The sequence below is a fragment of the Phyllopteryx taeniolatus genome, chromosome 5 (genome assembly GCF_024500385.1).
Source record: "Phyllopteryx taeniolatus isolate TA_2022b chromosome 5, UOR_Ptae_1.2, whole genome shotgun sequence".
NCBI classification, from domain to species: Eukaryota; Metazoa; Chordata; class Actinopteri; order Syngnathiformes; family Syngnathidae; genus Phyllopteryx; species Phyllopteryx taeniolatus.
In genome coordinates this window covers 18942414-18968458 of record NC_084506.1, presented here as the reverse complement: position 1 = coordinate 18968458, position 26045 = coordinate 18942414, and the positions used below count along the sequence as shown (strand labels likewise).

At 39.8% G+C, this 26045-nt stretch overlaps 2 long non-coding RNA genes across 2 annotated transcripts in view; both read right to left on the bottom strand.

The window, feature by feature from the left end:
• LOC133477994 (uncharacterized) overlaps positions 1-20120 on the bottom strand; it is a 30870-nt gene extending 10750 nt beyond the window's left edge. The window contains exons 1-2 of the long non-coding RNA XR_009788538.1: positions 19948-20120; positions 12829-12991 (exon numbers count right to left, since the gene is read on the bottom strand). This is a non-coding gene — a long non-coding RNA (uncharacterized LOC133477994). The remainder of the gene's footprint in view (positions 1-12828; positions 12992-19947) is intronic.
• Positions 1-26045, bottom strand: part of LOC133477993 (uncharacterized) — a 230704-nt gene that overhangs the window by 26173 nt on the left and 178486 nt on the right. The window lies entirely within an intron of this gene.

Genomic DNA, 26045 nt, shown 5'->3' with positions numbered 1-26045 from the left:
CACAGCCAAATTCCCTGTGATAAAAATGTGAGCATACTTATGCAACATCCCCTCTTGAAGACAATTTCCCCCAATTGAGTTGTACAGGTTATAGATCACATTAATGGTGGGGGGGAAAGTTTTGAAATGATTTATTTGGCTCCCATATTTTTATATCAAAAACCTAGCATTTGAATGTGATCTGTAGACTTTTTTCACCCACTCTAAATCTCTATGAGATTAATAATATAGTTTTTTTTATAACCTACATATAGAGGCCAGTATAGATATTTCTATTCAGCTTCTCATCCTCCTTCATTAAAGGCCCAAATCGACCCTTCTCTTCAAAAGGCAGTGATAAACTATAGAAGAATGAGTCTGATTATTATTAATAGAGTCCCACTCACAAAGCAATATATTGCTTAAATCATTTAAATTGTACTCCCATGGTAAGCTATTGCAGCTGTGTAACAATAGGAAATATTTTTAGAGAGCCAGAAATGCAATTACCAAGGTCATTGCGGTGACTGGAGTGAAAGATGGCAAACTTTGTTTTTTCTCTCTAGTTAATGGCCAAACCAATAATAAAATAAAAGCAAAATAGACAGCATTTATTATTCTTTACATATGCTATGAGGAACCTTGTTTCCCCACTGATATTTGGAAGGATCCTCATTCTCTGCTGGGCTTCAGGAAAAGCGGCAGAGATATGAATTAGAGCTGGAATGGAGCGCTTGTACTTAAATGATAAATATCTGTCAAGAAGCCGTTTCTGTCACGGGAGAAAGAGAAAGGTTTGGCCCCAGGGCGCTCTGTAGCAGCGAGTGGGAAGCTGCTCATTCCCAGACTCAGGTCAGAATAAGAAACATTCGGCACTTTTCACCAGCCACAAATTGAGAATTCCACTAAAAGTGCACCGTTGAACACTTCAAGACGATGCGGTTCAATCTGGAATGTGGCAGAGCAGAACTACACATGCTTAAAGTTGTTTTAATTAACACAGACAAGCATATTAATTTAGTACCTTTCTTTTGAATTTTGGTTGTAGTGTACAAGTACAATAAATTGTATAATATGCAATAAGTTTCTAATATTTGGACTTGAACTTTTTAAAAACAAAAAAATGTAGGCATAAAGCCTAAATTTCAAGTAGCACTGAACATGCAAATGAAGCCTAACTTAAGTAAATCAGAACATGACAAGTTAAAAAGTGATGTTCGACTTCAAATAAAGTCTCTAACACTGCACATTCCTTCCCAACCGAAACATTGATAAATGCTCGTTTGTATTGCCCAAAATCATTCATTCGCTCGTTGTTGGCTTGTCAGTTGTGTAGCTCTGTTCTACTGGGCTCAGTTGGGTTAAATTGTGATGTGTCAAACTCAAGGCCCGGGGACCAAATCATTTCATGTGGCCCACGAAACCAAATCTGTGTCAACTTCCATTATTATTGCTCAAATTCTCATAAAATAATAAATAGCATTGAGACATTGCAATGATGTTGTGTTTATGGTAACTTGAACAAACTATTATCCTTGACTTCTGATTTCCAAACTAGGTATCCATCAATTTGTATGTAATAATGAGGTGACTAAACATGTATATGGTTTCACAGTGAACGGCCCTCTGAGGGAATCCGTGACTACAATGTGGCCCGCGACAAAAATGAGTTTGACACACCTGTATTAGAGCCACGGAGCATATTAGCGACATGAGACAACTCTTTTGAGCTGGCTTCCGGAAGAATGGGAAAGTAGTACGGTTCCGTCAATTCATTCTTAAACAGTTTTCAAAACTGTGAAACGTAGCCGCGTCTTCCCCTGCAAATCTCGCAAATCTGTTCCAGTAAAGAAAGGGTTTGATTGGCTTAGAGTCACGTGATCACAACAGGATCTACCGTAATGCTGCGTATGGCTCGTACAGACACACGCCACGTGACAGCGAACATACTTTATCTTTATTTAACGGCAATTGACTGTGATTCCACATGAGACCTTGACTCTGTCTGGACCCGGACTGCGGTCCACCATTTGAAGCTGTCGGCAAGAGGCGTTGAACCAATTTGCTGACTAGTCGACTGTGAATCCGCATTGACAAACACTTTTAAGTCGACAAATCGCTAATCGCGTTTTCGGCATCTCGTCTCAGATAACGTTTTTGTCTTTTAGACATGACGATGCAGCAAGTGGTTTATTGCTATGCAGATTATTCTTATAAAATCTGTTACAAGTAACTACAGCTCTGTAAAAATATTTTGGAGACCACTGCAAAAGCTTCTTCAGTTTTTAATGTATGTTTGAGTAAAATTAACAATTTTTTTTGTTTTATTGTACAAGTACAGATGGCAAACACCTCCTTTATCAGGAGTCGTCGCAATGTGTTTACTTGGTTGTTTGATGTTTGTATGAAATAAATGCTCATCTAAAAAGGTAAATAAACAGGCTTCCAAAATGGGTAAAAACTGGCAAGGATTAGAAATAATCTACTGAATGCAAATTTCCTTACTTTGGACAAAGCAAACTGAAAAACATCAGTTAGGGTTCATGCTTTGGTTCTGCCATCTTGTCTGTGTCCATTATCTGGAAGGCATTGTGTTATCAGTACTGGCACAAAATGCGCACACTGTGCATGTCTGCACTTTTTGTTAGCAGCGCAACCGAATCAGATTTTTTTTTTTTAATAAACGCAATGGGGGATTACGCAGCTGGGCTCAACTTTCGGTCGGGAGAGCGGCTCATCGGTGTCCAGGGCCGGCGTTCAGAGCTCATCCTTCTGTGGAGATTTTTTTGGTTTTATCTTCCCGCTTGCAGCCGTTGTGAGGACAGATGCCTATCTGCCCCACTTCCAACAATTCATCCTCTTTCTTAGCTTTCCGAGTTTCCTCGCAAGCGTCAAGACAAGTGAATTGAAGAAGCGCAGTACTATTTTTATCAATACCAAATGTACGTTGACAAAATATGGCAAAAGCAAACACTGAGATTGTGGCACTGCTCTGGAGAGTGAGTTAGAATGACTGGCAGGCTGCGATACAGGGACAAGGCAGTATCAATCAATCTGCTGCTAAATGCTTCGGAAAATCCTATCTGAGTGTCTGACCTACAGGGCACACATCTAATAAACAACTGAGTGGCCTTTTTCTCACAGAATTTCCATCCGTCCCTTTGTTGACATCCCCTCCCCCATTAAACAGCATCTACTATACTGGATAATATGTCAGTCTGTATTTGGCAAATGTATGGTAATTGGTGCTGGTTAGCACAAAAGTTCTCTCAATAGTATTCCAACCCAGTGTACAATGGGATCTTTTTGTCACAGATTTCAGTCTTCTTTGTTTTCAAAAGGAAAGATGGTTTCAAAATCCTAACTAATTAAGGCATTCAACTTTCCATTTGTAGTCATCTACGGAGAATCACACAGTGTGGGTTGTTTCTAAAATGTTGGTGACCTCTAATTTAAAGTCTTCGCGCTGGCTCCCAGTCAGCTAAAGAATAGACTTTAAAGTTCTGATACTGGACTATAAATCATGGTTTAGGTCCTGAATACATGAAAGACATGCTAATTGAATATAAATTCAGTAGAGCTCTGAGAACTGAAGACTCAGATCAGATAGTGGAGCCCAGAGTTCAAACCAAACACAGTGAAGCAACATTTAACAGTTATTCTGCACACAATTAGAATAAGCTGCCAACAGAAGTCATGTCAGCCCAGTGTCAATGTTTTTAAATCCAGGTTTAAAAAATAAATAAATAAAATTTCCTCATGCTTCTTGTTAGCCTCTTTTAAACCATTTAAAAATGAAAAAAAAATACAACTTTTCTTGCACTGTATGTTATTTTAGTAAGCCGTCTCTCATTCATGTACCTTGTTTTTAAATGTCTTTTGCACTTTAAAATAACATTACATGATTAAAAGTACGTACAAGAACAATGCATTTACATGTAGTAATTTATTCTAGGAACCCTTTGTTTTTAAACATTTAGGTAATTTTTTTTTTTTTTTTTACAACCCCAATTCCAATGAAGTTGGGATGTTGTGTTAAACAAAAACAGAATACAATGATTTGGAAATCGTGTTCAACCTACATTTAATTGAATACATTACAAAGACCAGATATTTAATATTCAAACTGCTAAACTTTGTTTTTAGCAAATAATCATTAACTTAGAATTTTATGGCTGCAACATGTTCTAAAAAAGCTGGGACAGGTGGCAAAAAAGACAAAGTTGAGGAATGCTCATCAAACACCTGTTTGAAACATCCCACAGGTGAACAGGCTAATTCGGAACAGGTGGGTGCCATGATTGGGTATAAAAGGAGCTTCCCTGAATTGCTCAGTCATTCACAAGCAAAGATGGGGCGAGGTTCACCTCTTTGTGAACAAGTGCGTGAGAAAAGTCAGTTTAAAGACAATGTTCCTCAACATAAAATTGCAAGGAATTTAGGGATTTCATCATCTATGGTCCATATCATCATCAAAAGGTTCAGAGAATCTGGAGAAATCACTGCATGGAAGGGGCAAGGCCGAAAACCAACATTGTATGCACCTGACCTTCGATCCCTCAGGCGGCACTGCATCAAAAACCGACAATGTGTAAAGGATATCACCACATGGGCTCAGAAACACTTCAGAAAACCAATGTCAGTAAATACAGTTAAGCGCTACATCCGTAAGTGACACTTCAAACTCTACTATGCAAAGCAAAAGCCATTTATCAACAACACCCAGAAACGCCGCCGGCATCTCTGGGCCCGAGCTCATCTAAGATGGACTGATGAAAAGTGGAAAAGTGTTCTGTGGTCCGACGAGTCCACATTTCAAATTGTTTTGGGAACTTGTGGATGTCGTGTCCTCCGGGCCAAAGAGGAAAAGAACCATCCGTACTGTTATGGACGCAAGTTCAAAAGCCAGCATTTGTGATGGTATGGGGCTGTGTTAGTGCCAATGGCATGGGTAACTTACAAATCTGTGAAGGCACCATTAATGCTGAAAGGTACATACAGGTTTTGGAGAAACATATGCTGCCATCCAAGTAACATCTTTTTCATGGACGCCCCTGCTTATTTCAGCAAAACAATGCCAAACCACATTCTGCACGCGTTACAACAGCGTGGCTTTGTAGTAAAAGAGTGTGGGTACTAGACTGGCCTGCCTGGAGTCCAGACCTGTCTCCCATTGAAAATGTGTGGCGCATTAAGAAGCGTAAAATACGACAACGGAGACCCCGGACTTTTGAACAGCTGAAGCTGTAGATCACGCAAGAATGGGAAAGAATTCCACCTACAAAGCTTCAACAATTAGTGTCCTCAGTTCCCAAACGTTTATTGAACGTTGTTAAAAGAAAAGGTGATGTAAAACAGTGGTAAACATGACCCTGTCCCAGCTTTTTTGTGTTTCAGCCATAAAATTTGTGTTGCAGCCATAAAAATGGAAAAGTGTTAAAAAATATATAAATAAAATTCTAACTTCATGATTATTTGCTAAAAACAAAGCTTAGTTTGAACATTAAATATCTTGTCTTTGTAGTGTATTCAATTAAATATAGCAAATCATTCATCCATCCATTCATTCATTTTCTGAGACGCTTCTCCTCACTAGGGTCGCGGGCGTGCTGGAGCCTATCCCAGCTATCATCGGGCAGGAGGCAGTCTACACCCTGAACTGGTTGCCAGCCAATCACAGGGCACATGCAAACAAACAACCATTCGCACTCACATTCACAATTTAGAGTTGTCAATTAACCTACCATGCATGTTTTTGGGATGTGGGAGGAAACCGGAGTGCCCGGAAAAAACCCACACAGGCACGGGGAGAACATGCAAACTCCACACAAGCGGGATCGGGGATTGAACCCCACTCCTCAGAACTGTGAGGCAGACGATCTAACCAGTCACCCACCGTGCCGCCTGCAAATCATTGTATTCTGTTTTTATTTATGTTTAACACAATGTCCCAACTTCATTGGAATTGGGGTTGTCCCTAACTGTGTGAAAAATGTTATATTGTAATATTTTTATAGTATTTTTTTGTTGTCCTATATTTAAACAGTGTTAATGGTCAAACTGTATAATGTCACAATGGCATAGAATAAATATAATTCTTAGAAATAAAACCTAGGCCTCGCTTTTGATGAACAGTCGGGCCTACTGTGCTACTGTATTTGAATGTTGGTCACGATGGTGGTACTTGGAGAGCTAAGTATTTTATTAGGTAGTACTTGATGTAAAAGGTTTGAGAACCACTGGTTCAAATTCAAAATCCCCCAAAATAGAGTCCCAAAATGGATTCTGTTGAACCTTAATGTTCCACTGCATACTTCCAAGGTTTGAAGCACCAAGGAGACTGCACAATGTCGAGCCATATAAATATTGAACACATTTACTTCCTAAAACGAGGAGCCACATAATTCAATGTCATTGCTTGGGCTTCCGACACAAAATGACACTCCTTGAAATTGATGATGTGTTTTGTCATGAAGCCAGCACACTGCAAACCATCGCAGCCAGTAAGTGTTTTCTTTGCGGCAATAATGCAGAATACGAGAGAAAAATGCGCCATTCTATTAGGAGTCGCGTCCGCTACACTGCGTCTTTCCCTCTTCTTTTTTTCCCCCCTTGCGGGCCAGGGTGACAGCCATTATAGATGGGCGAACCAATTACTGCTTCCACACTATGCAATATTTATGAAACACTTATCCAACGGTCTGGGGGTTAATATTTCATCCACAGATACGACAGAAGCGGAACTGAGCGACAAAGAATCGCTTTAAATACCTCACACAGCGAGAGCGCCACATATGTAATGCTCTCGCTTCAATGTCATCGCATCGGCTCCGTGTTAGCGGGCCTGATTAATGACGACCCTAGCAGTGGTTGTTGTGCCACGTTTGGGTCCACTGTATATGCGGGCCAGTGGCCCGAGGCACGGAGGCGGACAGATTAGTTTCTCAATAAACAATATGCCAGCGACTGACTGGGTCGTTTTCAACAGCAATTAGATGCTGTTCGTGGTCATGTGACGTACGTGGATAAATTGCTTTTGGCCTCCTGACTGTACCGTAATTGTAATCCTTATCGTTTCTTCTCATGTGGCCGTGCCTCATTATGAGGAGCCATTACAATAAATTTGGAGAGCGCCGGCCGCCCCACCAACATTGGTAGGAACAATTCCGGAGATGCGTCCTAGCAGGTTAGTATAGGAAACAAAGGTTTTCACAGCATAGATGTAGATAAATTGAATGAACAAACCAGAATGTGTCTCCTAACTCATTCACTGCATGGATGTTTATAGTTGTCATCCATCCGTTTACTGCCACCGACATATACACGTCAAACTAATCTAATGAGCAACAGATCTCATAAAATTTAAAATTAGCACAGCTTTTGAGGAGAGGATAAAGATTAGGGGGTGAATTTCGGCTAGTCACGTCTATTATGAGGAAGAAAAATGCCAACACAGAAGTTGCTCAGGTTTAGGCACCTCACACTTGAACAGAGTATGTATTTGTATCATATAAACATGAGTATGTGTCAAGATAGGTAGTAGAAAGTTTGCAATCGTGTGAAAAGATGATGCAGTTCATGAAGCAGAACGACGTAAAAAAGCCACACTCGAGCCACGCGGTGTGTCAGCGTCAATCACAGCACAGAGATGTATATCTGGAAATAAATTGTTTGTCATCAAAAGCCAGTTCTTAGTGTCACAAAAGCAAAACAATGTTGGTGTCCAAGTCACTTTTCTGCTTTATGTTTTTCACAAAAATCAAATTTTCTCTGCTTTTTGGTTAAACCAACCCATGTTCTACTGCTGATCACGAAAGAACGGAAAAAGCTAGAAACCTTTTTCTTCCCCTTGTGAAAGAACAGTCTTTCATTTCTTTTGGTAGGTTTGGTGCTTATATTTCCACAGAACCCAATATTCTTGAAATAGTCAAAATCTGATAAAACAGCTGGCAATATGGGACACTGGTTTGGAAACTGGCAGTGAAAGAGTTAAACTGGGGTTTTTAAATTGGTAGTCAGGTAGTGGTGGGCAGATTGATCCAAATATCAATAATATTGCTACCAACGGCGGTATTGATATTGATCATGTCATGAGATCGATACTTGAGTTTCTGTTTCGCTCATGAATGCACTGCTGCAGATTTATTGAAGAGGTGACTTAACTGACCGTGTGACATCTTGCTCCCCCTTCCCCTCTTTTGTTTTGACGATGTGCTGCATGGCATTTTTTTTTTTTTTAAATCACTATAATGGATAAGTTAGATTCTGGACCACCCCCACAATAGGGTAAGTCTGTGAAGTAGCGGAGTTTTTTTTTATTACTACATTTTATTTTACGTTTTAAATTGAACCTGCTAGACTTTTCCTTTTGGCATTGTAAGGCTATCATTGGGCCAAATCATTGATCGTGGATTATGTCACGCTACAAGAAGTTTTGTCGTTCCAGACAAAATATGTCGGGCCCGATCTGGGAAATCGCCCGCAATAGCTAACCGGGCTAATATCAGTCCTAAAATGCTGTAGTCTGATCTAGGCATTAGGGATTAAGCTCAGGTTAGGGTTTAAAGTTTGACTTTTCAAATAGTAATGTCCTCTCAACAGTAGCAAACCAGTACAGGAGCCTCGATAGCACACAAAATGCTAGACCATCTTTAATCATTTCAGAAATACTGGCAGGGTTATAGTCCAAAAATAATCTAAGCGCAAGGGGGAGAAAGAAAAAAAATATATATAATAAAAAAAATGTTTAAAGTTATGAGAGTGGCACGGATGAGTCGGGCTGCTGGAGGAGGTGCACGGCTGTGCAAACGACCCGTATTTGAGTGTGATCATACAAGAGGATTCATTACACAAATGGTTAAAAAATAAATAAAATAAAAGTTTGAACACGAAATGGAAGAATAATTCACATAAAATGAAATTAAACAATTTTCAGTGGTCAACAGTTGGCCCAAATAGGAACAGCAGCACTAAATCACTTTTTCGTTGTTGGCATTAATTAACAGCCTTCTGCGGCATCACAACAGGACAGGCCGTTACTGGGGGAAAACAAAGTGCCTTGTGTATTTATAAACCCATTAAAATGTGAAATCCAGTTTGAGCAGCAGATTTTAAGAAGCCTACAAGGGCCGCCATAATCCAGCCTCCATTTACAAATCTGAAATGATTCACGGCATCATATGCATCCACCTGATTATATTGGACAAAAAGATAGTCCCACAGAAAAGTTTGTCGTCGACATTAACATACGCTATTTTATAAGTCATTAATCTGACGCCTGGTGGAAGGGTTTTGCTCAAATCTAAATCACCACTTGGTAGTACTGTCCACCGCATATCTTATGCTTAATATTACAAAATGTATAATTTACACATATCCACTCATGGTCGTCAAGATTTCCCAAAAGAGATTCATGCTTCGCGCTCATCTTCACAGAGGGAGAATTTTTTCTGCCAATTTATTATTCATTGCATCTTGGGCTGAGGGAAAATTAATTCCTTACATGAAGACATTTGCAAAGGCAAAGAGGCCGACTCAATTTGCTTCAACTCACAAGCAGAGGCGGGGAAAAAGTAAACGTAGAATCAAAAAGGACGATGTTTTTTTGCATTTTGTGGACAAGTTTAGGTCAAAAGTGTTCTCTGTCAATTGATTGTCTGTTGTCGTACTAGAGCGGCTCCAACTACCGGAGACAAATTCCGTGTGTTTTTTGGACATACTTGGCAAATAAAGATGATTCTGATAACAACAAGCACATAGAGATTTGTTACAGGGAAGATATGGATATAACAGTGGAAAATTATTCCTATTTGAGCATGCGAAAAAAAGTAGAACGTTAAACATGCTATTCAGCAAGGTTTCAGCTTGAGTTTTTGTATTGGAACAAGGATATAAACCCATAAGTTTTTTTTTCTGCCGTCATGCAAGTGTGTAGCCTGTAACATTAGCGTAGGGCAAGGTAATCAACAGCAAGACATTTGGTTCCTTGCCTATTAGGGAAAAATTACACAGTTTGTTAACTGTGACTTAACTGTGAGCATTTTGCAACACTCACTGAAAGAAACATATTTTGGGAGCCAGAGAAACTAAAACATAATACATTAAAGTGGAAAGTTCTGAAAAAGGCACCTTTTACTGTTTCCATCAATATGTTGCAAATGGTTTTGTCGGGATTAAACCATTTCTGGTTCACCGGGAAAAAAAAACATTTTAGACTCTTAGTAATACAGTTTAAAATTTGAACGATCGTCATCACTAGGGATAGAATTGAAAACAGTTTCATTTTGAGAACTGGGTCCCAGTAATTCAATTCCGAGGAATAGTCTGTTGAGTTGGCTGACGATTCTGCTTAGAGTCCTAAATGAGTGATGACATCACACAAGAATATAAAAACTGTACGCTATACTGTAACCCTCTTTCATTGTTCATGATTTTAAGGTGAGAGATATTGAATTTGCTTTGTTGGCGTAATGACCGACGGCCACGGCGGGACAATTTTACCCTTCATCTCTTCTGCAATTGCCTCGAGTGCATCACGTGCACTCACAGCAGCGCAATGCACCGCGGTCACCCTGGAGGATTTGTTTTCCTCTCTCTTTTCTCCTACTCGCCCCACGACGTCGCAGGTTAGCTGCTGGTTGGTGCATGTAATGTTTCTTTACAAGATGATATCACCAACTACTGGCCTGGCATGGATATTACAGCATTTTTTAAATTTATTTTTTGCAGGTCGATGTGAACCTGCATTGTTTTTCTAAAGTGAATATTTAAAACTTCGTCAAAACACAAAGAAATAAATTACTCTGTCGGCATCATGCGAACACAGACTGTTTTGCTTTGGCAGTGGCATATACTATTGCCTAACACTTTCAAAAGTAAAATCTTTGTATGTAAACCGTGATAAAATTTCAGCTATTCAGTATAGCCCTTTTTTTTAATTTCATTATTGTTATCACATTTATTCTCGGTCTGTGAGTCCAGTGTGCAAGTTGTACATGTGAAGAAGAAGCAAGAGAACTCGTCAAATATGCTATGTAAAATGTATTTTTCTACTAGGGGCCACAAAAGTATGTGACCAAGTGTCGGTATATTTCAGGTTCATTTTAAAGTTTAATCTATGTATTTCAGACATGTTTAGTGCAGCTCAGGCTCAGGTCGGGACAGTTCACGAACACCCTAAATAATGCTCACTGACTTTTCTTGTTGGTCTTAATAGAGTGCTCACAGATTACCACACTGGTCATCAGGTCAGCCTGTGCACAGAGAGGCCAAACTATAAACAATACATATCCTGCACAACCTCATGAATTTCAACAGGACCTTTATACAAAAAGAATAAGAAATGCACCGGAGAGAATATGATAACCCAAAGTGCAGTGGATCTCTAAATGTTGTCAAAACATCAAATTTAATCAGAATTTCTTGTGGAATGTACACATTGTGAATAAATGCGTATATGAGCACCAGTTTGAGGCACGGCGCAATAAAACAAATCATTGATCACCCAAATGTCACTCCTAATTCAACTGCTGGGTAATTTTCTGCACGGCAAATTTTCTACAAAATGGCTTCGCAAATTGCATTTTCCCTATTGAACATGAATTTTAATCATAGCATTCCCATCTAGTCAATACTGCACATGCATCACTGATGGTGTAACAAAGCTCCATCCACCATTTAAATGCCAACGGAATAACTCCGCGTAAATATTTATTATACATTATAGGATTATGCTCAGCACTTTACTGCTTTGTTGGCCGCTGCCGTTCATAACACTGTCATTGCAGTGGAAGACACCGGGTAGGAAAAGAGCCTTGACTTCACAGTATTTAAATTTCACGTATACTTGTACAAGTTGATACCCTAACCCTTCAAAAACTAAATACAAATACAGGGCTGCCTTGAGATAAGTTTAATTTATTCCATGACCACGTACCTAACGCACACAAAAACCTCTCTCTCAAATCATATTTCCTCATTGAAATGAATAGAAATGCCACTAATCTGTTCCCACCCCCATAAAAAAATGTTTAAGGAAAATAGCTCTCTGAAATATTGTGCTTGTAAGTCCGACGAAGTGTATTTCAAGGCACCACCGTATACACAAAATAGCTACAATACAATGTATTCTGGTGGGAGGCAATTATTTAAAGCACAGGTGTCAAACTCAATGTCTGGGGGTCAGATCTTGCCCACCACCTCAATTTATGTGGTCCGCCAAAGCAAATCATGTCATTTCTGATTTAAAAACTAGATATTTATCAATGTGTTATGTATCTGTAAAAATATGAGGCAATTACACATTTGTATGGTTTCACCGTCATAACGGCCCTCTGAGGGAAGCCATAACCACAATGTGGCCCATGACAGAAAAGACTTTGATACCCCTGATTTAAAAGGCATTGGTCCAAAGCTTCCCGACTTTAAGCCACGCGACCCCTTCAAAATCCTGGCAGGGTTGGAGCACACAGATTTATCAGAACAGCCCGCTATGCATCTTTGTTATGGCAGTAGATGAAGCAGCATGTAGCTCATAGGTTATCGTATACTGTTACAAATAACTAAACAATTAGATGCTCTGATTACAAGTCATAAAATCCCTGCAATCTACCTTTTTGCATTAAAAATATATCGACATGTACATATCAATTTCACAGTTTTGATTGCTCTACCTTTTGCTCTTCTCATTTTAAGATGTTAAGAAATCCACGCAAAGATTTCAGAAGTTAGCCTTCATGCGTAATCTAATTTAACCATTGCCACATAGCTACATACTTGTGACTAGTAAAAATGCAAGTGGGTGTGTGGAAGAGAAAGAAGAAAGTGAGGCGAGACGTGGGAAGACCATACCTTTGAAAATCCCGCATGCCTGTGGAGACAGCCGTCCAGTCTCAATGCCATCTGACAGAGGCTCTTCTTTAGATTGTATAAGGAAGATAAAATGTCAAGCTCCGTCCCGGTGCAGGCGGAGAACAATGTCTGATGTCAATGGGAATGTTCCCTGGACAACAATCTGTACGTGCACAGAATCAGCATTATATATAATATATATATATATACATCTCTCTCGACTGAGTGACAAGCTTTGAATATCGGGGAGATGCTAATAGTGGAAGTTGCCGATAGTCTAGAGCAGGGGTACTCAAGCGGCCCGGAGGCCCCACCCACTGCTTATTTGTGGCCCCCCGAACTGTTATGGCCCTTTCAGAGATCAGACAAGATTGGGTGTTCTCAGGGTAATAATATGGCCATAAATCACACCGCAGTGCGAAGTTGACCAGCCCACAAATTGCGTAGGAGAGGCTGGCGTTGCATTGCGTCAGCATGTGTAACGATACACAGACAGCCTGGAGAAAAGACACCCAAGTCATTACTTGTTGGGGAAAATATTTCCATCTCTACAGTTAAGGTGCCTTAAGAATGTATTACTTTTGGTGTTCGTTTGTATATTTGTTATTTCAGCGGTCCAGTTCACATGGCACGTGAGGGGCAATTGTTTAACCAGGAAAGCCTCATTGAGATTAAATCTAGTCATGGAATACAGACAACATACAAACAAACAAAAAATACAAAACAAATAAAAAGCACATCGCCAGATCCAGTGAAACTTCAAAAAGATCAGCCATCAAAGCATTTACAACCTCCAAGACTTTAAGGGGCTTGTTAGCATTACCCATTAGTTGTTGCACCAGAATGCGTTTCTAGAGTTTTACGGGATGTTAATTGTCAAAGGTTACCATGTCTCATCACTAAATCAGCTACTCCCACTACTGACAGTGGTACGAATTTTATTTCAGAATAAATGTATAATGCAGTGCTATGTTAACAGTCGACTGTAGATGTTGCCAATTTAATAGCATTTTCGTTTGCGTTCACTTACCAATCTGTATTTGGTTATTCTTTTTCTCTTTGAAAGCACACACACACACACACACACACACACACACACAGTGTGAATCCTAAATAAATTTCCATCTTTCTTGAAGTTTTTTTTGTGATTGTATTTTTTTTTGTAAAAGTCCTTAACCCCCTCTGTGTGTGTTTTGGATTCACGACAGGGGTCGTGTTTTGTTCTATTCATCTAAATATTTGAATATCAAAATGGAAATTACATGCAAGTTCCTAAGTTTGTTATTTTGAATGAAATTTATATTTTGTTTTGAATATTGCAGTATTATTGCATCTGACAACAATCGTTTCTTCTGCTGACGACAGATGAAGGACGTGCATTGTGCAGTCGTAACGATCAGTGTCAAAATAGCAAGATGCAAACTACGAATAATGTGAAACCACAACCCCTGCTAAAGTATCAACGACAGCTTTGATGGCTGTTGCAGATAAAATCTTCCATTTAACACAGTGCCAGTCCCCTCAGAGATGGTGTCAGCGACTAATCCTCAATTATGGACATTGTTAAAAAGGCCTGATAACTTGTCACAAGCAATTCACCAGTCGGTTGCAGGAGACTCCCCCCAAAAGACGAGTAAGACAATCACCTCATCAACACCTCCTCAGAGTCGTTGGCAAAACAAGATTTGGTAGGAAAACAAAGCCCACAGGCCAAATTCCTATTCTCCTCCCTGTGAAACTCACCGATTGGATCGTCAACTATCATCAGAGCTGCATGGACAGACAGTGAATGGAAGGGAGGACGAGGGGAATGAAGTTGAGATTTACGGGGTAGGTATCAGTCCACTAATGTTATTTCACCCGAGAGCCAACCTTGGCCGTATCAACAGCAAAGTGTGATGAAATAGCCCCAAGTAACACACCATGAATCAGAGTAGCGATAATTCTTAACTGAATTATTCCCCAGAAACATCCACACTTCACTGATGTTTTCAACCAGGGCTGTTGTTTCACTGCACTTTATATCAATACATTGTTGTGAAAACCATTTGTTTTCCTTGTTATAATGTAACACTTTTCTATTAACCCAACCCATATCATACAGTCGAACGTTCCTAGATTTCTAAATAAGCCTCGCTTTGGAAAATGGAAATAAGGAATGTGCAAGAAACTAATCATTATGATCATCCACAATATGAATGTTTTGTTCTCACAGCACACCACAAAACAAAAAAATGGAAGAGCATTTAATTCTGTTATTATACATCCCTGATATAGATGACCAAATCTTACTTCTAGTATAAAAAAATAAATGCAATTCAGACCAATTAATTTATTCACTGAAGTGGACATTTATATTCATTGAACTGGAAACCAAATTTTCACTGCCAAATATGTTTTTCATTCGAGGAGGCATGGCAGAAGGTCTCACCTAGCTTGCTGTGAAATTCAGGTTCAAACTACTGCAATGACTAACAGATCCCTGTAGATGGGGGTGTTGCATTGCTTTGAATCTGAAATCAGGACAGCGTTTGAGATTACGGGCTGAATCTCTACTTGCCACATCAATTATGAGGGAGAAAAATGGAAGTCTGGAAAGTTTAGGGACCTCACGTCAACAGAGTAAGTATGTACTGTGCATGGTATAAACAGACTGTCACGATAGCTAGTGGAAATTGTGTGACATCGTGAGAAAAGATGACAGTTCATGGAGTGAATGAGTAACGGCATGTAAAAAAAGCCACCGGCGTTCAACTTGAGTTATGCGGTGAGTAAGCGTTGCTCACGGCACGTTTCATTGTTGTGTATCAGTAGCTACATTATTTTGCATTAAAAGTCATTTTTCAGTCTTGTTTTTGTTGTTTTATAGTTTGAGGTGTCAAACATTTAGTGACAAAATCACTGTTCTACTTGACATGTTTCTTTTCCCCAAAAGTTTGTTTTCGCCGCTTTTGGCATCGTATTTTGGGGGAAACCAACTGATCAGCTACCTGCAAAAGACACGTTTGTTATATTAAAATACAACTCTAAAGTATACATAGTAGTAGTAGACACGTTCTAATGCTGATTACAAACGAATGGAAAAAGCAAATTTATTCTCTCTTTTGGTAAGGTTCGCTTCTTATGCAGTCACAAACCAATATTTTGTAAGTCTTGAAAGATCTAAAATGGCTGGCCATAAAAGGAATTCTGCTTTGAAAACGTCTTGCAGTAAATGAGTTCAGTGATGTGAAATTGGATAATTGGCAGTAGCACACCTGATCTTTCACAACATTGTGGTTGGAAATCTTTAGGGGGTACGGCAACTCTGTTGGGCTGTTGATTTGGGTGTGAGGCGTCGAAGAATCAGTCAAACACTGACTACTAAATATGCTCTAAATATAATGCATTACAGGTCCACAGACCATTAAATAAGGCAACATCAATGTATTGCATCATTATCATATGGTGATATAATCATCACAAGTTACCCCTATTCACAGTTTTAGATTACAGTTGTGTAGTGATCTTTTATGAACCATGGATTTGAAAAAACAATTTTAATCATACGTGTTAAACCGACAACAAAAAGACCACAACTAAGAGTAATATGTAAAAACACAGGCTGTGTTTTATTAGGAGTAATACAAAATTACTGTTTTAGACATTTAACTAATACGAGTTTAAAAGTATGTCAATTGTTGGCAATCTATGCAACATATTCTTTAGCACATACAATTTAAATGTTAAATAAAGGAACTCCAAGACCTTAAGATGAGTTAGGAATGTCCTTGTTTTACTTGTTTGTCATAAAATATGCTGCACAATGGGAATCAATAGTTCTTTACCGATGACAAAAACAACACCTCCGACCAAAACTGATCTATTGCTGCTCAAGCAACTGTTTGACTTCCTTTGTTTTGCTTGAGGGCGTGTCTCTTAAATGCAAAATACAAGCTCTTTACAAACAATCTTGGTGATTTCCTGCGACGTCTCTTCGGTGTAGCTGTCAAATTTAATCTCACGAGGTCAGCGTGACGAGTGCAATGTTGTGATCAACGTCATTGCGTTTATCTGGAAATGACTAATATAATTTGATTGTAAACACATTATGGAAGTCATTGTCCATTTGATGCGGACTGTCAGCCTGGTGTGCTTCAGGCAAAACTGCATAAAGTGTTTTAATATGACGAAGAGACGAGTCACTTTTAAGCACTGCTGGGGAGCTCTTGAGCAAGATGCTGTTACCCTGGGGGGGTGGCATAGCGGGGGTGCTGTCCTGCTGCCACGCCTGACCTCTGATCTCCCTCCCGGCTTGGAAGGAGTGACAGGAAAGAGAATTTTTGGGGTCAGCTGAATACCAGAAATTGCCTGGGGGAGTATTGCGAAGCATCAGAATACCAAATGTCTCGCACAGAGCGAGAGCGAGTGATGAGAGGAAGTGTGCTGGAATTACAGCTATCAGTCTACGAGTTATGAATGAGATGCGACAGGTGAAAGTCAGTTTATACAAGGCCAGCTGCTTTGACAGGTGTTCACTGCCCACATGCCAAATGACATCATCCCTGCTCCGCTCATTACAGCTTCATCGCCACTCCATACTGAATGTATAACGATAAACTTGCAGAAAATAAGTATTTTAGCTAGATTACAGAGAGTATCCCGAAAATAAGGACACCAAGAGGGGGGGGGGGGGGGGGGGAGAATAATTACATTTTCCACAAAAATGTATTCAGTTGGAATATTAACAAATGACAATATTAATTTCCAACATTCTTGCATACAGAGTGCTTTGAGATACAAGTGACCCGACTTGTGTTTTGAGATGCAAGCTGTCATTTGGACGACACTTTGCTTTTAACTAGCAAGAAAAAAACTTGAGGTACGAGCACGACCGTGTTGTACTTGAACGAGTTCAATGAACCAAAGTTCATAAACTAATTCATATCATGGGCGAACGCGAACTGAACTTAGTTCATTTCTGCCTGATGAATGTTAATGAGAATGTGCTCATTCTGGCGTCAGATAATGGAAGTACATTTTCATTCAAGAGTGCCAGCTTTTGCTGGGGACTTCCAGAACAGAACCCATCTGGACACATTATATACAAGGCTTCATATGTCGGGGATGAACGCCGTATTTGGCAACCGCCATTCATGTTTCGTTTCGGCAGGCACGTCGCAGAAGCCTGTGCGCGCGAGGTGCGTTCAGGGAAACTGCGTAAATCGGAGCGCATCTGTTCTTTGGTTGTTTTGTAATGCTGTACATCATTGTAAAAATTGATTACGAGGAAATGTATTATTTGGATCAGAATGCAAACGCTGCAACCACAGTCATATGGAATTTATTTTGTTTTGTAATGTAAGAACAGAAAATATTTTTTCACTATAGTCGTCAGTCAGAGCTGCAAGGAATGCAAACATTGTCAATGTCCTTTCACCTTTGTTGCTGTCATACTGTGTTGCATGTTGAAAATATACAAGAATAAAAAGATAAATGAGCTGTCACCCTGAACGAAGCATTTTTTCCTTTACAACATCCGCACAGATGATGCTGCTGATTTACCATTTGGGCCTAAAAAAAAAAATTAGGGTGGATGGGGGTGATCGGGAGGATGAGGAGAGAGGCACAGGCAGAATGCTGTACTATTCACGCATGCTGCCATTGTCCCCAGAAGGTCTTCAAGACACACGACAGATGAGACTTAGCATTTACGTCTTGACAGAAGGATGATGAAAAGGACCGTTGAGAGGATTGTTTCTGCCCGGGAATAATGACGGAAAGATTCGTCTCTGATTGGGATTAATGTGTTCCGGCGGGAGTTAGCATGGCCGCCAGTGACCTATTGCTCAGAAGGCGTTTCCAGCAATGTACAACTGATATTACCAAAAGTTAGAACTGCTCGTGACAGAACCAAAAGTGGTGCTAAGGAGGTGAAACATGCCAAGTGACACCATCATGAGCAACACGAGTAATTTGAAAACTAGTTCAAGTGGGCTAGTGAGTGTTTTTGCAAGAAATGCCAATTAGAAAACATGAGGAATGCTAGAGAGCAATACAGTGAACCCTCGCTTTTTGCTGCAAATAGCAAACATTTGCCAATAGTAGATGCCTCCCTAAAAAAAAAGTTCAGAATTGCCCATATTTTAAATTCTAAATACTCCCCAAACGACCATTTCAATACACTATTATTCACCTTACAACATTAAGATTAAACAAAAAATGACAGATTTTTTTTAATGCACAGAAAATTCAAGGATGCCATTTTTCAATCCATAATATTCTCTTTTTTTTTTTTTTAAATACATTTGCAAATGACTAGGTACTTGCTGTACCTTACAGTGATCAGCTGTTAGGTTCAGATCACTATTGACAGTGGAGGAAGTTTTCTCTGAATCATCTTGAGAGGTTTACCACCTTGTTTTCTACGGTGTCAACCCCACACGGCGCTACGCCTGCCTGTCGGACCTCTACTGGAACCTTCCACATGCTGCTGTTCGCCGTCAAGCTAGCCGCTATCAGCTCATGGCCAACGATAACTACTCCTACTCCTAACTAGGAATGCTACTAAAGTATGCACGCAATGCTAAGTGAAACAAAAAAAGCAATTCTAATGACAAACACGCGAGGCTAGTGAACTACAAAGTAGAAACGTACGTGAGACCAAAATAAACAATGCTAATGATAAATAAGAACTCTAATCAGTTACAAACTAGCTATCAATGTGTGACCAATGCAAGTGATGCTACATGAGACCAAACAAAATGCTAATGCCAACCCAGAGTGATGCCGGCGAGACTAACAACCAATATACAATATTCAGAAGACCAACCCAAATTATGCTAATGTGACAAACTGGAGAGGCGCTACAGAGATGAACACTAACAAGTGTAAGTATAAGTGGGAGTGACATAATTAGTGTCTAAATGCAAGACCAGCACAAACGGGTGGTAGTGACAAACAAGGAGTGATGCTACAGAGGCCAAAAGCAAGGTAGGATGTTTGTGAAATAAAACCTAAGCGATGTGGAGACCATGACAACGCTAATGAAGTAACAGCAATGCTAGGAAGTATTATTAGGGAAACCGACACATGCAAAGTAGCATAGCTTAGTTTAGTTTACTTGCTTGGCTTACTTACCTCTAATTTTGATGTATTTTGGCCATCAGGTCAATAAAACAGCCCTCAAGTCAAAACATTTCACAAATGAGTTAAACAGATCCGTCGACAAAAATCCGAACACAAAAGATATACTGGAAAGAAAGTCAAAATACACCCAGAATTTGTGTTTGTTTTAAACATGGAAAGGGGGGCTCAACACAGGTGTGGGTCAATAGGATCTGACTGATTGCAAATATCACACAGGTGTGCACACAATTTGGTGGGTACGGTGCAGGAAGTAAAACAATTAATAATCCGGCAAAGCAAATATTTTCAAAATAAGACAGGAAGTATTCAAATATTCACACACTCACTTTAAAATGAGTATAAAATTTTGCTCTCCTAATCAAATTGTTCTCATACAAAAGAATGGCCATTACTAACTGCTGAGTGTACGGGCAACACGTAATAATTTACTAAATTACAAATGTATTTGTTCATTTATGGCAATCCAATCCAAATATATTTTCTGTATAGAGCACATTGAAAAACAACATGGTTGACCAAAGTGCTGTACAATTCATTTGAAACACAGAAGATAAAACCCACAAAACATAAAATAAAACACTGACTACCGTAGTGTGCAACAAATACAAAGCTGGCAATTCTTCATGCATGGTCTTCAATGTCAAAAATACTTCTTAATAATAAATGTTTTTTTCAATTTTAGGATTTTTTTTCCTGGTAGATGTTATATAATTCAAATGCCAATACACAGTAGTCTAGTGACTAGTGTGTAATATTATTTGTAGTTCTAGCTCTAAAAAAACACAAATACAATACTTGTAAAGTATTAAAAGAAAAAAAACTTGGGTGCAATGTTATTTGCGTTGTTTTCTAAGACTTTTATAGTCCATATATAGCATCATAAAAAACTGGAGGATGCCCGGTGGGATAGCTATAACCATTCATTACTCGTTTTTATTATTTTTTGTTTGTTTTGTTCTACTAACAATACTGCCTTTAAATAAAACCACACAAAGCCATTTTAAAGTCATTTGAGAACCTTTAGATTTCTTAATTAAAAAAAATAAAATAAATAGTAGCATTCTGCCCATCACTCGAGTATGTGGCCCATGAGAGGCACTAAAATAAAAATTTCCCTTGGCCTGGCGTAGCCCAACGAGCCTTGATCCAAATCCAAAGTGACACCTCATAAATAGGTTGTCAGAAGGCTTTTACCTTGATTTTGTCTGTCATGTTGTCCATCTGTCTAACCCCCCTCCAAAAAGAAAAAAAAACTCACTCAATAAATTAATTACCTTCCACGCAGTTGGCTGCTTATGCGTGCAGCATCTCCAACCTAATATTCCTTTTCAACACATTCTGGCTGCCGCTGGTGCTCGAGCGCACCTGGAAGCTTAAAGGCAGATGCTGAATGATCACCTCAATGAAAGCCAGTCCACCTGCTCAACAGCAGTCACATTTTTTGGGCTGCAATTTGTTCATACAGTGGTGCAAGTACAGTGAACCACAGCGTATTCGCGGGTCGCTATTCAAAAATTCACACAGTATTTGCGTTACTTTTCTGTGGAACCTATCCTCAGCCATTTGCTGAAAAACTCACATATCCACAAATGTTTGTGCTCTTTCTGTAATGCCCAAATATGGCATTAAAAACATGGCTAATAGGAAAGTAGTAATTGGTGTAAAGGATGTATTTTTGAACTGATACATCTCGTGATCTTTGTATGTCGAGGAGAAGCTAAGTTTAGCCTGGGTTGTCAGTGGACGTACGGAGAGTCTACACTGCATGTGCTTTTACATGCACACTTTACAAAAAAAAAAGGCAAATCTATAAGACAATTATGTTTATATTGTATAAAAGTGTGCCCATAGTTTGAAAAAATTAAGCTTATGAAGGCAACTTTGCAGTTAGTGGTAGCTTAAGCTACACCCCCAGCACACACACACGCACACACCCCCTCTCACTCTCATGGTTATGATACAATGATAACGATACATGACATTGACTCGGAAACATCCTATTTATTTATTCCCACTTACTAGTTTAACATCTTATATTGGTAATCTGGTGTTTAATTATGAAGCTGTGGGTAATTTGTGAAGGGAGGCGAAACACCTATTTTGCTAAGTAGTAGCCAGTGGTGTAGCAGGTGGGTGGACGGGCTATGTTCCAGACAGCACCACCCCCACAATAAGGGAAAATCCACAATATAGAAATATCTATAAAAATATAGGGGGAAAAATTTTGGGGATTTTTTCATTTTTTAAAAATCGTATTAGGGTCTTCAAACACACTTAAAACAACACACACACACACACACATTTAAACAGAATATATTGAAAGAGAGAGAGAGGGAGAGACAGAGAGAGCTAGTGCAAGAGCATCCATCCATCCATTTTCTGAGCCGCTTCTCCTCACGAGGGTCGCGGGCGTGCTGGAGTCTATCCCAGCTGTCATCGGGCAGGAGGCGGGGTACACCCTGAACTGGTTGCCAGCCAATCGCAGGGCACATACAAACAAACAACATTCGCACTCACATTCACGGCAAATTAGAGTCCCCAATTAATGCATACAGGCGGGACCGGGGATTGAATCCCGCTCCTCATAACTGTGAGGCTGACGCTCTAACCAGTCGGCCACCGTGCCGCCTAGTGCAAGAGCAATGGATTTTAAAAAATGGCACATATAAAAATTACAAAAATAACACAGTACAAAAAATTTGTTTGACTACCTGTACTATCCATTGCCTAAATTAGTTTAAAAATAAATAAATAAATAAAATAAAAATAAAGTACTTCACAATAATTAAAAACGCGAAATAGCGGGTCTGTAACTGCAGTGGAATACAGTTACTTTTTGGTATCCTCATTACAAAGCATGGAATCTGTCAATTCCCAAATTCGGATATAGGCAATAGGAAAATATTTTAGCTGGGGCGTCAATTACTCACGTTCTTTCACCATTTCCAGCAGGGCTCGGACCCTATCTTCTGCGAATATGACCAACTTTCTCATGTTGCACATACTGTAGTGTTCTGGTTATAGGGTTCTATATTTTTTTTTTATCCAAATGGAATTCTAAATATGTAAATCTTTATTCAAGTCTGAGAGAAATATCCATGTTGTTAGCGAGGAACACTGGAAAACAGCCAGCCATGATAAGCACCCTGTTGGAAGCCAAACTCCTTGTTTGCGTGTTGTGGCGTGGAATTATTTTGGGAAGACTGACTCTGCAATGACCCATAAATCCATGTTACTCCCAACCTCCCTCGGTCCAGGGTGAGTTATTCAAAACCAGGAAGTAAGGGAAACAGGGTGGGGGACATGAGAGAATTTTCTTCAAATGAGTAATCGGGACTGGAACGGATCATTTCCCACTTCGCTGCAGATCTTTATGGACCGACCTGCACCGGCGGAGTAGCCAACGTAAGCGTCCTGCTGCTGTCAATTACAGCTACCGCCCACCTGGATTGATATTTTCTACTGATTGGATGACACACGCACACGCGCACATGCACACACACACACACACACACGTGATGAGCACTGTGGGATGAAGCGAGCAAGCGTGCTGCCGCCTGCGTGGGCGTTCCGCCGATTTACTCAGGGATGTTGTGGGTTGATGTCTGTGTCGCTTGGGAAAACTGTTGGCACGTGTCTTTTGCAAGTGTAAAAAAAAAATAAAAAATACCTTCAATGGTGACAACAATAATGTCATGCTCAGGTTTGAAGATAAGTAGAAGACTAGACGTTCAATGCTGTGTTCAATGAAAGTGAAAATTCAGAAATATCAGACCACTGACCAGGATAAGCGCAATGGAACGCTTCTTACTACGACTCGTAAATTGAGGGCAAATTGATGTACTGTAACTTCATGGAGATTCACAACATTACATAACAGCAGCAATGTCAATCTAAATAATATATCCACCTTATTCCTAGCCTCCAAAAGCCTTTGCGTGAATTATGGGCGCGACTTCTTGTTTGAACCATCCGGCGTTTTGTTTATATTAACTGTTCGTGCTAGTCCACTTTCGATGAGCGTTTCTGACGTACAGTAAACCATGTGGCAACACCAGTTTTTGTAGCTTAAAAGAGAAAACATTACAATCCCGCTTCCTACTTATGTAGCCGGTGGGAGGATGACATAAAAAAAAAAAAGTGACCAGAGATAACATATGTACCATTTGAAGCTACTTTCTCAGCTTTAACTTCAGACGGCTCGGAGGCGGCTCACTACCTACACAGTAACAATGTTGGTCATGTTTTGTTGAAAGAGCTGGCACACTTATTTACCTTAAAGCAGACGTACAGGCGAGCCCAGCCAAACGCTCGAAGTCCCTCATCGAGCCAGGGTCAGTTTCAACATCAGATGGAATACAAAAAGCAGGGTGTTCGTGTGTTGCAGGTCAAGGCAGATCGAGCAGCCACACTGCTGCCCTCATGTTGATTGCTCTTCTAGTTTTAATGATCATTTTCATTGCATTTAATGATGTACAGAGATGGGTAGACTAGCCAAAAAAAACTTCAAGAGTATTGTTACTCAAAAACAATATTACTCAAGTAAAAAAGTCATTTGCATTGAAATTACTCTTAAAAGTGCAATTTATCGAAAAAAGTTACTGAAGTCAAAATGTAACTTAGTCCCCGTTGATGATCTGTGATGTTTTTACTCCATAAAAACATGAGGAATGAGGAATCCACACCATATTGAATGCATCAGTTGAAACAAGAACTAATCCTAGATTTAGCTCATGCTGTGTGGCCACAGTCGTTTTATTTCAGGGGAGACTAAGGGCAAAAAGAAAACGAACCATTGCAAGTGGAGATTTTGGACAGCAAGAAAAGTGACCACTGCAGTAAAGTGGAGACTGAGGGCAGCAAAACTAAAAATAAAACAGAATGCTGCAGCAAAGTGGAGACCAGCAGATCAGTATGTCTTACCAGTGCTGTTCTCGCAAATATAATATATCCATCCATCCATCCATTTTCTGAGCCGCTTCTCCTCACTAGGGTCGTGGGCGTGCTGTAGCCTATCCCAGCTATCATCGGGCAGGAGGCGGGGTACACCCTGAACTGGTTGAAATATAATATACTGTATACATATTCTATACCTAAAACCTCTAAATGTACGTGTATAAGATTATGGGATGCATCATATAATTATGATTACAAGGGTGAATGCTTTCAGCCTCCATCCCCGAGTTTTACGATAAATTAACTTGCAAAGTAGATAATCTTTGCTAATTGCTAATCTTCGCCGCACCTATTCTAATTAGCAATCAGCCTCAAACTGTGGTGCTGCGGGGCCGCTTTTTGAATAATTGCATTATGCAGCCAAACATTGTGAAAGCAACCTCAATGGGAGTGAATGACAACAGCCGGCGTGTCATATTGACATTTGGAAAGGTCACCAGCAGGGGGAGTTAGCGGCGACAAGAAGTCTATGCTAATCTTATTACCGCGCTCACCTCAGGCTACTGCGTGTCGTTGCTGTGCAAAAAAAAGCAGCATACATCCAGAGTAAACTCCAACATCGGGCTGACCTTTTAGGATTAATACACACTGGAGATCATTTTATACGGTGTAAAAATCTTGAGCGGTGACATCATTTTTGCATATATTTTTGTACGAGGCCGAAAGCAAGGGGAGAAAAATAGCGACGTCGTCCAGGGGGATGGAAATGCCAAAAATGATGTCTTATATCAATAGAAATAATTAGCCTACTCTGCCTGTCAAGATCAGGCCTTGCAGATCTTTGTCTCGCGCTGCAGTTGTGTTAGTCCAACCACAAAAATCACGAAGAACGCTAATGGAAATCCAATTATTGGAATTAGAGTATGTGGGCAGAGTTGTTCCGAGAGCGCCTCTTTTTCACTCCGTCCATTCATCTTGCCCCCCAGCCCCATCTTCCCCGACACTACATTAAAGAACTCGCTCAGCAGATCTCTCGCCCTCGATAATGGTTAAATTCATAAGCTCAGCCCGGTGAGGTCTTAAGGACAAGATTGGTTCCTCTCGCTACGTTTTTCTTCTCATCTCGGGTGGTGCTATGAGATGGAAAGAAAGAAGTAGAAATTAAATCATTTTCAAAACTCACAATAGGCAGT